This window comes from Lepidochelys kempii, chromosome 19 (assembly GCF_965140285.1).
Source record: "Lepidochelys kempii isolate rLepKem1 chromosome 19, rLepKem1.hap1, whole genome shotgun sequence".
Lineage (NCBI taxonomy): Eukaryota > Metazoa > Chordata > Testudines > Cheloniidae > Lepidochelys > Lepidochelys kempii.
In genome coordinates this window covers 12,133,139-12,140,363 of record NC_136398.1, presented here as the reverse complement: position 1 = coordinate 12,140,363, position 7,225 = coordinate 12,133,139, and positions in this window count along the sequence as shown.

Genomic DNA, 7,225 nt, shown 5'->3' with positions numbered 1-7,225 from the left:
CATGGTAGCCTGGCTGGGGATGGAGAGGGGTTGAAGTGTGGAGCTGCCCAGGGACTGCTCGGGCCCCTCACCCAGGGCAGGTGGAGGGACCCAGACTCCCCACAGCTGCCAGCATGGCATTCCCCAACCCGGCTCTGTCTGCGGCCGGGAAGCAGCTCGGAGCCACAGCCCGGCCACGGTAAGAGCCAGGTGGGGAGCCATGGCAGACTCTTCTCCTGCCCTGGGCAGGGGGCCCGAGCAGCCCCCGGCCTGTGTTCCTAACCCCCAGACTCCCCAACCAGTGTCCCTGCCCCCCAGTACCTCCCAGCCAGGGCGGGTGGAGGGATACAGGCTCCCCACAGCACGGCTCTCCCAACCTGGCTCCAGCCTGGGAGGGGCAGCTTGGAACTGCATCCTGGCCACGGTGAGAGCCAGGTGGGCAGCTGTGGGGAGCTGCGGTGGACCCTCCATCTGCCCTGGGCAAGGGGCCCAAGCAGCCCCTGGCCCGTGTCCCTGCCCCCCAGGTCCCCCGCCCAGGGCAAGTGGAGGGTCCGCACCACGGTTCCTCACAGCTGCCTGCCCGGCTCTTACCATCAGAGCCCTGCGCAGATACAAAATTTGTATCCGCATCTGCACTGCTGTCTGCAGAAATGGTCCACTGATATAAAGTGGATACCCGCGGATTTGCAGGGCTCTACGTCTCTGAACCCTCTCCAATTTATCAATGTCCTTCTTGAATTGTGGGCATCGGAACAGGACACTATTCTTGCTACAGTCACACCAGTGCCAAATATGGAGGTAAAATAACCTCTCTATTCCTACTTGAGATTCCCCTGTTTATGGATCCCTGTTTTGGCCACAGTGTCACTCTATGAGCTCTTGTTCAGCTTATTATCCACCATGACCCCCAAATCTTTTTCAGTGTCACTGCTCCCAGGAGAGAATTCCTCACCCTGTTCGTATGACCTGCATTCTTTGTTCCTAGACTTATACATTTACAGTTAGCCATATTAAAGCACATGCTGTTTGCCTGAGACAAGTTCACCAAAGGATCCAGATCACCCTGAATCAGTGGCCTGTCCTCTTCATTATTTACCACTCCTCCAGTTTGCGTGTCATCTGCAAACTTTATCAGTGATGGTTGTTTTCTTCCAGGTCATTGATAAAAATGTTACATCGGATAGGGGCCAAGAACCGATCCTTGTGGGCCACCACTAGAAACGCACCCGCTCGCAGATGATTTCCTGGTTACAATTACCATTTACCTGCTGATTTTAAAATGTCTAACTGTAGTCATTTCTGTTTAACATCCTCCTAGTGGATATTGGTGGAATGGAAAGAGCATTCTCACCACCATCAGATGAGACTGTGTCAGGACTGGGAGTCAGGCAGCTCTGAATTTGTACGCTGGCTCTACCATTCGCTATGTGGCCTTGAACAAGGCACTATGGGAAAAAGTTTCCAGTAAGTCTGGATAGTTCTGGTTTTGGGAGCTGAGTTTGAGACCCCTTGAACCTGGTTTTCAGAGGTGCTGAGCACCCACACTTATTTTAAGGTAACTAGGAACAGTGGGTGCTCAATGTCTATGAAACCCAGGCCTAAAGAGTCTCAGATTGGGCACCCAAAATCAATGGCCAAGTGACTTGCCTGAGTCTGTGGCTCAGCTAGGGTAATAGAACCCAGTTTTGTGTCAGTGGGAACTCCACCTGGGGGGGTCAGTGGTATAATATGGCCCTAGGTCAGTCCTACAGCAGTGATTATTTCTTGCAGATTACTTGGACAAACGAATGAGTTCACTACTGACTTGCGTCCCCTTCAGTCAGTGCTTATCCCAGTAACCAACCAGCAGATTCCAGTTATTTGCTGCTTCAGGGACTCTTGCGTTCTGTGTCTAGATTTGCCCTGATGCATTATGGGTAAAATGCACATCACCCTCATAAACCCAAGTCATTTCTGCAGCTGAAGAGTGTGTGTGTACTGTAACAATAAACTGAAACTCACCACCCGCAACACAGCTCTGCCCCCCGTCCCGCGGCTCCACTTCTGTGCCAGGAGCCGGGGGGGGGGTGTCTCTCAATCTATGTAAACATGGATTGGGTGGCCCCTCCCTTGACCAGCCATCTCCTTTGTCTCTGTCCCTGCACAACTGATCTACCTACAGCCCTTCCCTAGTACAGCCCCAGTGTAGGGCAGTGAGGCACCTGTCCTCTGTACTGGGGTGAATTTCTTCTTCTGTGTCTCATTTTAACCTGCCTCTGCTTCAGTTTGCTGATCCACCCATGCGGCCATGATAGCACAAAGGAGCAGACAGTAAAATATAAATTAGAATAAATGCCTATATATCGGGGTGGGCAAACTTTTTGGCCTGAGGGCCACATCAGGGTTCTGAAATTGTATGGAGGGCCGGGTAGGGAAGGCTGTGCCTCCCCAAACAGCCTGGCCCCGCCCCCTATCCGCACCTTCCCAAATCCCTCCCCTGGACTGCCCCCCTCAGAACCCCCGACCCATCCAACCCCTCCCTGCTCCGTGTCCCCTAACAGCCCCCTCCCGGGACCCCCTGCCCCTAACCACCCCCCTGGGACCCCACCCCCATCCTAGTCCCCGTCCCCTGACTGCCCCAACCCTTATCCACACCCCTACCCCCCCCAGGATGCCCACACCTATCCAGCCCCCCCTGTTCCCCATCTCCTGACTGCCCCCCGCAACCTCAGCCCCATCCAACCGCCCCCTGCTCCCTGTCTCCTGACTGCTCCCGGGACCCCCTGCCCCTTATCCAACCCCCCCGCTCCCCGCCCCCTTACCATGCCGCTCAGAGCAGCAGGACTGGCAGCTGCTCCACCCAGCTGGAGCCAGCCATGTTGCCGCGCTGCCCGGCAGGAGCTCGCAGCCCCACCGCCCAGAGCGCTGGTGGCATGGCGAGCTGAGGCTGCAGGGGAGGGGGAACAGCAGGGGAGGGGCCGGGGACTAGCCTCCCAGGCCAGGAGCTCAGGGGCCAGGCATGACAGTCCCGCAGGCTGGATGTGGCCCAGGGGCCGTTTTTCCACCTCTGCTATATATCCAGCACTTTAAAATAATAATAATAATCAGAAGTGGGGTAGTCAGGTTCCAGGGCAACTCTTTCTGATTTAACGTCTAGTGTCTGATGCCTACTGAAACAGCAGCTCTTGTTAATTAGCTATTCGCTGAGGCTTCTTTCTGTCTTTCCGCAGATGCTTGGCATCAGCATGACATGCATTGGCACGGATGCCCCTTGGCGCCATCGTGTGGTCATGATAAGTTATACACTGACACAGGTAAGTTGGTACAAATTTACTGGCTTCCAGAGTCTGTCTTGGCCCAAGAGTGTGGCATTGGCCTTTACCATGTGTGATGCCTACACCGAAAGGAGGCGACACAACGCAAAATCAAAGAGAATGTTGCACTCAAGTCTTAGAGTTTGTCAAACCATAAACCCACTTAGCAAAGGTTTCCCATGATATTTGTAAATGCATGTACGATCCAGTTGAAACAACGGGGTTTAAAAAACCTTCCCCTGCAGTGTTTGCAACTCAGAGGTGGCAGCACGGACCCACTGCCTGAACTTGAAAACAAATGTGAGCAAAGTGAAACTAAGTTCATGGGTTTTCTTTGTCCAAGCTGGGGGGCGGGGGGTGTAGAAGGGAAGGGGAAGGAATGCCAGGTGTATAAATGCTGAAAGTGTGGAAGATGTTGGTATTATTATGTTTTCTCTTCTCTGCTGAGTGAGAGGGGCAGTAGGAAGATTAAAAGACAAGAGGGCTTGATTCTCATTCTGGCTGACTAGATCCTCTTTATATTAACTTTGCACCTGCTAGTGTTCTGGGCCAGGCCAGATCCTGCCTGGTTCAAGGGGTAAATTAGAGCAGTCTCAGGAACCCAGAGTCCTCTATGCCAGTGGTTCTCAAAGCCGGTCCGCCGCTTGTTCAGGGAAAGCCTGTGGTGGGCCAGACTGGTTTGTTTACCTGCCGCGTCCGCAGGTTCGGCCGATCGCGGCTCCCACTGGCCGCGGTTCGCCGCTCCAGGCCAATGGGGGCTGCAGGAAGCAGCGCAGGCCAAGGGACGTACTGGCCGCCCTTCCCACAGCCCCCATTGTCCTGGAGCAGCAAATCGCAGCCAGTGGGAGCCGTGATTGGCCGAACCTGTGGACGTAGCAGGAAAACAAACTGGTCTGGCCTGCCAGGGGCTTTCCCTGAACAAGGGCGGACTGGCTTTGAGAACCACTGCTCTATGCCACAGTCAGCTGAGACTAGTTAGAGCCCAAGGCACTCCAGTCACCCCCCCTCCCTGGCACACCAACACCCACACTAGGGGCTGCAAGAGGGCCAGCACAGAGCCATTTGGTCCACTTTATGCTGGCTGGGAAACCCAGTCTCCCAAGGGCAGGACTGAAGGATATTGGTGCAATGAGCGGAAGCTAGCACAGCTATTGTCTTCAGTTCTGGACCAGATTTTCAAAAGTGCTCAACCACCCACCTGCAGAGTGCTCCTTTGGAAACATGGCCACTTATTTTGGTGCCTAAAGGAGCTGTTTTGAAAACCTGGCTCTAAAACACTCCTGATTTACACTGGCCTGAAAGGAGAACCAGGTCTGCTGTGTGCTATGAAATCCACGTCAGGCCGTGCATACTTCTGAGCCTCTTTTCCATACACTGGACATTTTTAAAAACAGCCCTTCCAACCTCATGTTTCCTTGTCATTCCTTACTGAACCCAGTCTTGCCCAAAATCTCAGAATATTTGGGAGGAGGGGGTGTGCAGGCCCCTGATCTACATCTCTCCCTCTGGAATTGGAAGACTCCTGTTTTGAAACCCTCACACTCCTGGGCAACGCTGGGCAGGTTGACTCAGCCCTTTATCCTTGCCCACATCAGGCTCTGTGCCATTTGCTGCAGGTGGCTCTTTCAGATGAGACCTCCCAACCCAAGGTCTTTCCTGCTCTCTGTGCAGGCAATAAAGAATTGATGATGGCGCTCCTCAGAAGAGCAAGAGGCTCTCTCACTGTCATGCAGGGTGCTGTGGGGCAGGTGGCTACTGCTCTCCACCCCAAAGGTAGCTGCATTTCAGTTGTGCTGTACATGGCTTATGAGGCGCTTTGGGAGAAAAGGTATCATAGAAAAGTGAAGTGTTATTAGACTCCTGTTTCTAGTCAAGCCTGTGCTCAGCTGTCTGCCAAACATGAAACAGGCATATTCTTCTGGGAGGGGTCATTAATGCCTTAACATATAAGGAGATGGTATCTGGCCCAAACGTTACCTAACTGGAAATCTGCGGTGGCAACCAGCCATTAGGCCAATATCTATGCCCTGTTTGCATCAGATGGAGCAACCCACAGAGCCTGCGGGGCCCAGCATGCAATGCTCCCCATCTTGATTTGAGAGGCTTAAGTACACCCCACAAAGGCTACGGGTCCTAGCATACAACCCTCCAACTCATGCAAAAGTCCTGTATATGTTAGGAACTCGAGCCAGGGCTGGAAACTGTGCTCAGCAGTGGGTCTCCTTAAACAGAAACCAGTGAACTGCTAATATTGACTGGGCAGAACCATTTTCAGCACTGTTACTGAACGTATGATTGAGACTCAACAGCAAAGGGGCAATTTCCTAGTGTAGACATGACTTCAGTGGCCGAGGCCCAGGCCACAAATCCCAAAGTCCTAGTGTGCGATTCTCCTCCTTGATCCAAGGAGCAGGGGTGAGGCTCACACAGACTTCAGGTTTATCTTGATCTGTGTGGATGGCACCTGGATCAAGATGAAGTATTTTGGGCTGGAACATGGAGCCAACCCAAGGCTACCTAGATGGAGCATTGCATGCTGGCACCTTTAACCTTCATGGGCTGCACCCAGGGCTGGCCTTCATGGGAGGGTTAGGATGTCAAATCAACAACTAGGGAGGGGGCCACATGGTGCAGCTGACCAGCCGGTTGGTTTATTTGACCCGTCACTCTGGCAATTTTTTTTTTTTTTTGCTCAGCTGCTCAAGGCAGCAAACCATGTAGGGGTGGCCCTGACCGCAACTATATAAAGGCTGAAAGGAAGTATGCCTGGACTGCAGTCCGTGTGGCCTCCCAGAAGAGGGCTCTTAAGGTCATGACACCTTCCCATCTTCCTCCACATTCATCTGAGCCTCTTGTCCTCATCTAAAGCCCCTGTTTTTAGGCAGAATAGCCAGGATCCCTTCTTATAGTCTTACTTGGGGGAGGGGGAGACAGGCCAGACAGCAGACATGGCAGAGCTGCCCACGTTGGATAACTGCCTCTCAGCTGAGCAGTCTCCCACCCCAGTTTGTTTTTTCGGGGGTGGGGATGTGAATAAAGAACAGATTATGCATATTAATTATTTTTAAACCAGGAAAACAATTCATTCCCAGCTCGAGGCGAATCCAGCCCAGGGCTGCTTCTCCGAGGCCTATGGAACCTCTGCCCTCATCCTCCATTCAGTGCCACTCTCAGGTGGTTGCAATGATGGGAACACTGAGCTTTTAGGTGTCAGCCGTGAGGAATCCCTGGGAAGCCCAAGTCTCAAGCCAAAAACCTTATAGGAACAGGTTGGCAGTGAGGACACCCCCATAGACAACACCTGCCTTGGTGTCTGAACCCCCTGCAGGCTGGCTGAGCACATGGGCACCAGACCAGTGTCATGCTAACACCTGCCTCCTCCTCACCCTCTCCCGGAGAGTCCTGGAACCAGCTATCCAGGCGTGCAGAGTCACCTGGCAGGGACAGGGAAGGGGAGATGCTCCGTGGAGGAGAACGGGGGGGGGGCAGCACCTTTGCTCACAGCCTCCTTGTTGCCTCCCAAGGGCAGGGGTCCTGGGCTATCCCCCTGGGGCAAGAAATGTCTCAGGTGCGGATGGCCCCAGGAAGATGGGGATGCCCCCCTGGGGGGATGGGATGGATCCTCCAGGCAGGGGTTGCACGTGATCAGCCTAGGGGCACGGTGTGGGGTGAGGATGCTCCCCCCAAGCCATGGGTCGCACGTGATCACCCTAGGGACAAGGTGTGATGAGGGTGGCCCCCCGAGGCAGGGTTCCCACGTGATCACCCTAGGGGCAAGGTGTGGGGAGAGGATGCTCCCCCCAGGCAGGGGTCCCACGTGATCGCCCTGGGGGCCGGCCGGGCTGCTCCCCGCACTGTGCACAGGGCCCGGTCTGGAGAGGGCGGCACCCCGGGGAGGCGGGGGGGGCGCACCCCAGCCCCCAGAGCGCAGCGCAGCCGGCTTAGGCAGTAGA